This window comes from Bombina bombina, chromosome 4 (genome assembly GCF_027579735.1).
Source record: "Bombina bombina isolate aBomBom1 chromosome 4, aBomBom1.pri, whole genome shotgun sequence".
Taxonomy (NCBI): domain Eukaryota; kingdom Metazoa; phylum Chordata; class Amphibia; order Anura; family Bombinatoridae; genus Bombina; species Bombina bombina.
The window spans coordinates 1,215,660,506-1,215,671,587 of record NC_069502.1 but is presented as its reverse complement, the minus strand read 5'-3'; positions in this window follow the sequence as shown (position 1 = coordinate 1,215,671,587).

Here is an 11,082-nt window from a genome sequence, read left to right as displayed (position 1 = left end):
GCCTGATCAGAGTGTTTTTTAAATTTGGTTTTAAAAGTATTTCTGTGCACGATTAAGATTGTAATAAAATTTGTTTATTTTTTACTTGCACCATTACTCTGGTTCATCCTTAAGCACATCCCTTAATCAACTACCCAGTTTTCACATATTTGTAAGGAATTATCATTTCCATCGTACTAAGGTAATTTATTGTTTATAGTATACAATAATTAGAACCTTTGCATTACCAATTTTAGCTACACGTTAGCGCCAAGGGTTATTATAGTAATATCCTTATTACTATTGTATGATTGTATTTTTCTCTGTGGAGTTTGAGGATACTCCATTTACCCAGTGGTTTATTGGTAACTTTCCCAGCGCAGGTTGATCACACCCCTCAGTACACATATTTGAGGCAGGGATGTGCAGTCATAGGAGGCAGGGGAGGCACTGCTTCCCCTGCCATATGGGGCCAAAGTTTAGTTCAATTTTAATTAAGAAAAAATTGTAAAAAAAAAATAAAAAAAAAAAAATATTTTTTTCCACCCATGTAATGCTATGGAGAGGCATCATACAGGATTGCATCTCTCCATACCAAAACATGGTTACATTTCTTCAATAGCAGCAGTGCCACCCACTGGTGGTAACTTAAAACTATCTGAAGCAAAAATAATGACCAATAGGAGGCATCCCTCATGATGCCTCTTAGGGAGAGAGCCAATCAGAGAAGTAAAACTCTTCTTGGCATTATTAGTTATGCAGGATGCAGGGCTGGCCCTGTCTGATGTTCACTGACTTCCTGTTACTGTGATCCAGTCTGGGACCCTCCCACTAGCACAGGCTTCACTAGAAACAAGAGGGGTGAATAAGGACTGCAGGAAGAAGTGCACAGTAAGGGATAAGGTTTATAGCTTTCCTCAATCTATTAAATGATAGTGTTAATATTAATGCTTTTAATGTGATCTGTAAGCTTTCTACTTATTAACAATGTTGTCTGTTGTGACTGAAGAGTGCTGGTAATGATAATAGCTTCCCACATTTTGCTGGCAGTTTATTTTAACTTTTTTATTGTGAATATTTGTTTTTAATGTGATCTGGCAATTTGCTGCTTTTTAACCAGTTAACAACATTGACTGCAGAGCCTGCTTTATTACTACAGCTCTCAGTATTGTGTTGTCACTAGCTGGTGCCCGTGTGCAAAAAAGTAAAAGCTAGTGCCTTTTTTATGCAGGAACCTCTTCTGGTCTGTATAATAAATGATGCTTTATTACTACAGCTCTCAGTAAGTGTTGTCACTAGCTGGTGCCCGTGTGCAAAAAAGTAAAAGCTAGTGCCTTTTTTATGCAGGAACCTCTTCTGGTCTGTATAATAAATGATGCTTTATTACTACAGCTCTCAGTAATTATTGTGTTGTCACTAGCTGGTGCCCTTGTGCAAAAAAGGAAAAGCTAGTGCCTTTTTTATGCAGGAACCTCTTCTGGTCTGTATAATAAATTATGCTTTAATACTACACCTCTCAGTATGTATTGTGTTGTCACTAGCTGGTGCCCTTGTGCAAAAAAGGAAAAGCTAGTGCCTTTTTTATGCAGGAACTTCTTCTGGTCTGTATAATAAATGATGCTTTATTACTACAGCTCTCAGTAAGTATTGTGTTGTCACTAGCTGGTGCCCTTGTGCAAAAAAGGAAATGCTAGTGCCTTTTTTTATGCAGGAACTTCTTCTGGTCTGTATAATAAATGATGCTTTAATACTACACCTCTCAGTAAGTATTGTGTTGTCACTAGCTGGTGCCCTTGTGCAAAAAAGGAAAAGCTAGTGCCTTTTTTATGCAGGAACCTCTCCTGGTCTGTATAATAAATGATGCTTTAATACTACAGCTCTCAGTATGTATTGTGTTGTCACTAGCTAGTGCCCTTGTGCAAAAAAGGAAATGCTAGTGCCTTTTTTTATGCAGGAACTTCTGGTCTATATAATAAATGATGCTTTAATACTACACCTCTCAGTAAGTATTGTGTTGTCACTAGCTGGTGCCCTTGTGCAAAAAAGGAAAAGCTAGTGCCTTTTTTATGCAGGAACTTCTTCTGGTCTGTATAATAAATGATGCTTTAATACTACAGCTCTCAGTAAGTATTGTGTTGTCACTAGCTGGTGCCCTTGTGCAAAAAAGGAAAAGCTAGTGCCTTTTTTATGCAGGAACTTCTTCTGGTCTGTATAATAAATGATGCTTTAATACTACACCTCTCAGTATGTATTGTGTTGTCACTAGCTGGTGCCCTTGTGCAAAAAAGGAAAAGCTAGTGCCTTTTTTATGCAGGAACCTCTTCTGGTCTGTATAATAAATTATGCTTTAATACTACACCTCTCAGTATGTATTGTGTTGTCACTAGCTGGTGCCCTTGTGCAAAAAAGGAAAAGCTAGTGCCTTTTTTATGCAGGAACTTCTTCTGGTCTGTATAATAAATTATGCTTTATTACTACAGCTCTCAGTAAGTATTGTGTTGTCACTAGCTGGTGCCCTTGTGCAAAAAAGGAAATGCTAGTGCCTTTTTTTATGCAGGAACTTCTTCTGGTCTGTATAATAAATGATGCTTTAATACTACACCTCTCAGTAAGTATTGTGTTGTCACTAGCTGGTGCCCTTGTGCAAAAAAGGAAAAGCTAGTGCCTTTTTTATGCAGGAACCTCTCCTGGTCTGTATAATAAATGATGCTTTAATACTACAGCTCTCAGTATGTATTGTTGTCACTAGCTAGTGCCCTTGTGCAAAAAAGGAAATGCTAGTGCCTTTTTTTATGCAGGAACTTCTTCTGGTCTGTATAATAAATGATGCTTTAATACTACACCTCTCAGTAAGTATTGTGTTGTCACTAGCTGGTGCCCTTGTGCAAAAAAGGAAAAGCTAGTGCCTTTTTTATGCAGGAACTTCTTCTGGTCTGTATAATAAATGATGCTTTAATACTACAGCTCTCAGTAAGTATTGTGTTGTCACTAGCTGGTGCCCTTGTGCAAAAAAGGAAAAGCTAGTGCCTTTTTTATGCAGGAACTTCTTCTGGTCTGTATAATAAATGATGCTTTAATACTACACCTCTCAGTATGTATTGTGTTGTCACTAGCTGGTGCCCTTGTGCAAAAAAGGAAAAGCTAGTGCCTTTTTTTATGCAGGAACCTCTCCTGGTCTGTATAATAAATGATGCTTTAATACTACAGCTCTCAGTATGTATTGTGTTGTCACTAGCTGGTGCCCTTGTGCAAAAAAGGAAAAGCTAGTGCCTTTTTTATGCAGGAACCTCTCCTGGTCTGTATAATAAATGATGCTTTAATACTACAGCTCTCAGTATGTATTGTGTTGTCACTAGCTGGTGCCCTTGTGCAAAAAAAGGAAAAGCTAGTGCCTTTTTTATGCAGGAACCTCTCCTGGTCTGTATAATAAATGATGCTTTAATACTACACCTCTCAGTAAGTATTGTGTTGTCACTAGCTAGTGCCCTTGTGCAAAAAAGGAAATGCTAGTGCCTTTTTTATGCAGGAACCTCTTCTGGTCTGTATAATAAATGCTTTATTACTACAGCTCTCAGTAAGTATTGTGTTGTCACTAGCTAGTGCCCTTGTGCAAAAAAGTAAATGCTAGTGCCTTTTTTATGCAGGAACCTCTCCTGGTCTGTATAATAAATGATGCTTTATTACTACAGCTCTCAGTAAGTATTGTGTTGTCACTAGCTAGTGCCCTTGTGCAAAAAAGTAAATGCTAGTGCCTTTTTTATGCAGGAACCTCTCCTGGTCTGTATAATAAATGATGCTTTATTACTACACCTCTCAGTAAGTATTGTGTTGTCACTAGCTAGTGCCCTTGTGCAAAAAAGGAAATGCTAGTGCCTTTTTTATGCAGGAACCTCTCCTGGTCTGTATAATAAATTATGCTTTATTACTACAGCTCTCAGTAAGTATTGTGTTGTCACTAGCTAGTGCCCTTGTGCAAAAAAGGAAATGCTAGTGCCTTTTTTATGCAGGAACCTCTCCTGGTCTGTATAATAAATGATGCTTTATTACTACACCTCTCAGTAAGTATTGTGTTGTCACTAGCTAGTGCCCTTGTGCAAAAAAGGAAATGCTAGTGCCTTTTTTATGCAGGAACCTCTCCTGGTCTGTATAATAAATGATGCTTTTATTACTACAGCTCTCAGTAAGTATTGTGTTGTCACTAGCTGGTGCCCTTGTGCAAAAAAAGTAAATGATAGTGCATTTTTTATGCTGGAACCTCTTCTGGTCTGTATAATAAACAATGTACTTTCCCTCCTGTAAAACAGTCAATGCTGAGTACACTCCTATGTCACCCAAGATATAAGGTGAGATCTACTGGGTCCAGACACTTCTGAGTATCTTAGTTATGTGCACTGAAAACTAAAGAGAACAAAACTGTGCTGATTTTGTTTCTATGTATGTGGATTAGATAGACTGATTGATGTATGGTCAGTACTTCACTCTGTCATCCTAATGTTGTTTTCCTTCAATAAATACACTTTTTTTTTACTGTAGTTTCCCATGCTTTTGGGTTTTCCTGTTTATAACACCTCACTTTTTATTGTCTTTCTGTAATATGATGATCTGTCTGTCATTTATTAAAAAGCATAGTTTTTATATTTTTAGTATTAAAAAATTATTTTATATGATATATTATTATTAGTGGTTTTCATATTAAATCCACAAGTGAGCTGTGATATCTCTCAGTGAATGTATGGGGACAGGGAGTCTTGCATCTTGCCTGGTATATTGTGGCATTTAGCTGGCATTCATGTGAGTAGGGGAACTGATTGGCAGATTTAATATGGTATATGATGATGAGTGGCATAAATGAGGGAAGGGAGTCATGTGGCAGAAAACTGTAATAAGTGGTTGTAAAAGGCCCTTAATCTTAAACAAGTGTAGTGTATTACTGGCCCACAGTAAGTAGGAGAAGGGGGGCACTCCATCTTGTCAAGTACAACTGGCATATAATATTAATAAAACATTTTATTAAACTATTATATATTTAACTCATGTAAAAGTCACATGGAAGTGTGTATGTGTGTGTATCTGAGTGTGTGTGTGCTTGTCTTTATATATTTGTGGATTAGCCAGCCTCTTAGTGTGTATTCCTGTGGGTGCTTGTGTATGTGTGAGTGATGATGTATGTGGCTTCTTGTCTGTGCTTTTTGGGTGCCTGTTTGTGTGCATCTGGTGCCTGGTTTTGTGTATGTTGGTTCCTATGTGTATATGATATCTGATGGTGCTTGTGTGTCTGTGCGTGTGTCTGTGTGAGTCTTCTTGTATATCTGAGTGTATATTTCTGTGTGTGATTCTGTATGTGTCTGTTTCTGTGTGTGTCACTGTGTGTGTCTGTATGTGTTAGTGCCTCTGTATGTCCTAGTGTGTTTCTGTGTGTATGTGAATCTATGTTTGTGAGTGTGTTTCTATGTATGTGTGGGGGCCCTGATTAATGGTTTTGTAAGGGCTGCACAAGGATGTCAGTAGTATGTTAGGACTGTACATGGATGTCAGCAGTTTTCTGGAAATGTACATGATGTCAGCAGTATGCTAGGGTTATACATTGATGTTAAAAAAAATAAATATATATGTTTTTTTCCATTGAAATTCTGTTTTTAGAGCCCTATTTCTATAATTTCTTAGGTGCTTTACTTCCCTTGTAATTTAACTATTAGATATAGAATTTCATAGTGGGCAGGGTTTTAGTACTTGGGCCACTGAATTGTACTTGCCCCCTGGTTCCAAAATTGCCAGTCATCCCCTGCATTTTTATGCATTAGTTGCATTAGGGAGTTTCTGGTTTTAACATGTGGTCAGATTGTTTGGAAGCCTTGTTTGTGTGCTTGCAAGTATTTTATCCTGCCTGGGTCAGAATTCAGTCTACACCAAAATCGCTATTATTTAAAAAGATAGATAACGCCTTTATTACCCATTCCCCAGCTTTGCACAATTAACATTGTTATATTAATATACTTTATAACCGTTTAATCTCTAAATTTCTGACTGTTTAAGCCACTACAGACAGCCTCTTATCACATGCTTTTTTATTAGCTTTTTTACAACAAGAGACTGCTAATTTATGTGTGTCATATAGATAATAAATAAATAGCCCTGAGATAAGGGGACTGTCTGCAGAGGCTTAAATACAAGATATTAGATACTATTCTAATCGTCATTGTGTAACCGGCTAATTTAATCGTAAATTTAAGTTACCTCTATTAGGTTCATATATGTGCTTCTCAGGCCTATCATAGCCACTGCCTCACTAGCCTCTGAGCTCACTGCACATCACTGATTTGAGGTAAGCCTGATACAGTGATTTAACAATGACTGGGATGATGCTTACATGATAAGGGTAATATTCATGTTAACTCTCATATTACTTAGTGTAAAAACGTTTGCATAACTTACAGAAAAAACGTTTTTTCTTCTGTTAAGTGTGATCAGTCCACGGGTCATCATTACTTCTGGGATATTACTCCTCCCCAACAGGAAGTGCAAGAGGATTCACCCAGCAGAGCTGCATATAGCTCCTCCCCTCTACGTCACTCCCAGTCATTCTCTTGCACCCAACGACTAGATAGGATGTGTGAGAGGACTATGGTGATTATACTTAGTTTTATATCTTCAATCAAAAGTTTGTTATTTTAAAATAGCACCGGAGTGTGTTATTATCTCTCTGGCAGAGTTTGAAGAAGAATCTACCAGAGTTTTTGTTATGATTTTAGCCGGAGTAGTTAAGATCATATTGCTGTTTCTCGGCCATCTGAGGAGAGGTAAACTTCAGATCAGGGGACAGCGGGCAGATGAATCTGCATAGAGGTATGTAGCAGTTTTTATTTTCTGACAATGGAATTGATGAGAAAATCCTGCCATACCGATATAATGTCATGTATGTATACTTTACACTTCAGTATTCTGGGGAATGGTACTTCACTAGAATTACACTGTAAGAAATACATAAAGCTGTTTAATAACTAGAGATTATGTTTAACGTTTTTGCTGGAATGTAAAATCGTTTTCATTTGCTGAGGTACTGAGTGAATAAATGTTTGGGCACTATTTTTCCACTTGGCAGTTGCTTAATCTGTTTTCTGACAGTTTCTGTTCTCCCTCACTGCTGTGTGTGAGGGGGAGGGGCCGTTTTTTGGCGCTTTTACTACGCATCAAATATTTCAGTCAGCAACTCATTGTATTCCCTGCAAGATCCGGTTCATCTATACAGAGCTCAGGGGTCTTCAAAACTTATTTTGAGGGAGGTAATTTCTCTCAGCAGAGCTGTGAGAATTATAGTTTGACTGAGATAAAAAACGTTTATTCTGTAATTTGTTTCTGTTTTCAGAATTTGTTATCTTTGCTAATGGGATTTAACCTTTGCTAAAGTTGTGTTGTTTACAAGAATTGAGGCTATAACTGTTTCAATTTATTAATTTTTCAACTGTCATAGATATTCTGTGCTTCTTAAAGGCACAGTACGTTTTAATATTATTCTAATTGAATTGTATTTCCAAGTTGCAAGTTTATTTGCTAGTGTGTTAAACATGTCTGATTCAGAGGATGATACCTGTGTCATTTGTTGCAATGCCAAAGTGGAGCCCAATAGAAATTTATGTACTAACTGTATTGATGCTACTTTAAATAAAAGTCAATCTGTACAAATTGAACAAATTTCACCAAACAACGAGGGGAGAGTTATGCCGACTAACTCGCCTCACGTGTCAGTACCTACATCTCCCGCTCAGAGGGAGGTGCGTGATATTGTAGCGCCGAGTACATCTGGGCGGCCATTACAAATCACATTACAGGATATGGCTACTGTTATGACTGAGGTTTTGGCTAAATTACCAGAACTAAGAGGTAAGCGTGATCACTCTGGGGTGAGAACAGAGTGCGCTGATAATATTAGGGCCATGTCAGACACTGCGTCACAGGTGGCAGAACATGAGGACGGAGAACTTCATTCTGTGGGTGACGGTTCTGATCCAAATAGACTGGATTCAGATATTTCAAATTTTAAATTTAAACTGGAAAACCTCTGTGTATTACTAGGGGAGGTGTTAGCGGCTCTGAATGATTGTAACACAGTTGCAATACCAGAGAAAATGTGTAGGTTGGATAAATATTTTGCGGTACCGACGAGTACTGAGGTTTTTCCTATACCTAAGAGACTTACTGAAATTGTTACTAAGGAGTGGGATAGACCCGGTGTGCCGTTCTCACCCCCTCCGATATTTAGAAAAATGTTTCCAATAGACGCCACCACAAGGGACTTATGGCAAACGGTCCCTAAGGTGGAGGGAGCAGTTTCTACCTTAGCTAAGCGTACCACTATCCCGGTGGAGGATAGCTGTGCTTTTTCAGATCCAATGGATAAAAAGTTAGAGGGTTACCTTAAGAAAATGTTTGTTCAACAAGGTTTTATATTGCAACCCCTTGCATGCATTGCGCCGATCACGGCTGCAGCGGCATTCTGGATTGAGTCTCTGGAAGAGAACATTGGTTCAGCTACTCTGGACGACATTACGGACAGGCTTAGAGTCCTTAAACTAGCTAATTCATTCATTTCGGAGGCCGTAGTACATCTTACTAAACTTACGGCGAAGAATTCAGGATTCGCCATTCAGGCACGCAGGGCGCTGTGGCTAAAATCCTGGTCAGCTGATGTTACTTCTAAGTCTAAATTGCTTAATATACCTTTCAAAGGGCAGACCTTATTCGGGCCCGGGTTGAAAGAGATTATCGCTGACATTACAGGAGGTAAAGGCCATGCCCTGCCTCAGGACAAAGCCAAAGCCAAGACTAGACAGTCTAATTTTCGTTCCTTTCGTAATTTCAAAGCAGGAGCAGCATCAACTTCCTCTGCACCAAAACAGGAAGGAGCTGTTGCTCGCTACAGACAAGGCTGGAAACCTAACCAGTCCTGGAACAAGGGCAAGCAGACTAGGAAACCTGCTGCTGCCCCTAAAACAGCATGAATTGAGGGCCCCCGATCCGGGATCGGATCTAGTGGGGGGCAGACTTTCTCTCTTCGCCCAGGCTTGGGCAAGAGATGTTCAGGATCCCTGGGCGCTAGAGATAATATCTCAGGGATACCTTCTGGACTTCAAATACTCTCCTCCAAGAGAGAGATTTCATCTGTCAAGATTGTCAACAATCCAGACAAAGAAAGAGGCGTTTCTACGCTGCGTACAAGAGCTCTTGTTAATGGGAGTAATCCATCCAGTTCCACGATCGGAACAGGGACAGGGGTTTTACTCAAATCTGTTTGTGGTTCCCAAAAAAGAGGGAACTTTCAGACCAATCCTGGACTTAAAGATCCTAAACAAATTCTTAAGAGTTCCATCGTTCAAGATGGAGACTATTCGGACAATTTTACCTATGATCCAAGAGGGTCAGTACATGACCACTGTAGATTTAAAAGATGCTTACCTTCACATACCGATTCACAAAGATCATTATCGGTACCTAAGGTTTGCCTTCCTAGACAGGCATTACCAGTTTGTGGCTCTTCCATTCGGATTGGCTACAGCTCCAAGAATCTTCACAAAGGTTCTGGGTGCTCTTCTGGCGGTACTAAGACCGCGGGGAATCTCGGTAGCTCCATACCTAGATGACATTCTGATACAAGCTTCAAGCTTTCAAACTGCCAAGTCTCATACAGAGTTAGTGCTGGCATTTCTAAGGTCACATGGATGGAAGGTGAACGAAAAGAAAAGTTCACTCGTTCCACTCACAAGAGTTCCCTTCCTGGGGACTCTTATAGATTCTGTAGAAATGAAGATTTACCTGACAGAGGACAGGCTAACAAGACTTCAAAGTGCTTGCCGCACCCTTCATTCCATTCAACTCCCGTCAGTGGCTCAATGCATGGAGGTAATCGGCTTAATGGTAGCGGCAATGGACATAGTACCCTTTGCACGCTTACACCTCAGACCACTGCAACTGTGCATGCTAAGTCAGTGGAATGGGGATTACTCAGACTTATCCCCTTCTCTGAATCTGGATCAAGAGACCAGAAATTCTCTTCTATGGTGGCTTTCTCGGCCACATCTGTCCAGGGGGATGCCATTCAGCAGACCAGACTGGACAATTGTAACAACAGACGCCAGCCTTCTAGGTTGGGGTGCCGTCTGGAATTCCCTGAAGGCTCAGGGACAATGGAGTCAGGAGGAGAGTCTCCTGCCAATAAACATTCTGGAATTGAGAGCAGTTCTCAATGCCCTCCTGGCTTGGCCCCAGTTGACAACTCGGGGGTTCATCAGGTTTCAGTCGGACAACATCACGACTGTAGCTTACATCAACCATCAGGGAGGGACAAGAAGCTCCCTAGCTATGATGGAAGTATCAAAGATAATTCGCTGGGCAGAGTCTCACTCTTGCCACCTGTCAGCAATCCACATCCCGGGAGTGGAGAACTGGGAGGCGGATTTCTTAAGTCGTCAGACTTTTCATCCGGGGGAGTGGGAACTTCATCCGGAGGTCTTTGCCCAAATACTTCGACGTTGGGGCAAACCAGAGATAGATCTCATGGCGTCTCGACAGAACGCCAAGCTTCCTCGTTACGGGTCCAGATCCAGGGATCCAGGAGCAGTCCTGATAGATGCTCTGACAGCACCTTGGGACTTCAGGATGGCTTACGTGTTTCCACCCTTCCCGTTGCTTCCTCGATTGATTGCCAGAATCAAACAAGAGAGAGCATCAGTGATTCTAATAGCACCTGCGTGGCCACGCAGGACTTGGTATGCAGACCTGGTGGACATGTCATCCTGTCCACCTTGGTCTCTACCTCTGAAACAGGACCTTCTGATACAGGGTCCCTTCAAACATCAAAATCTAACTTCTCTGAAGCTGACTGCTTGGAAATTGAACGCTTGATTTTATCAAGACGTGGTTTTTCTGAGTCAGTTATTGATACCTTAATACAGGCTAGGAAACCTGTTAACAGAAAGATTTACCATAAGATATGGCGTAAATACCTATATTGGTGTGAATCCAAAGGTTACTCTTGGAGTAAGGTTAGGATTCCTAGGATATTGTCTTTTCTACAAGAAGGTTTAGAAAAGGGTTTATCTGCTAGTTCAT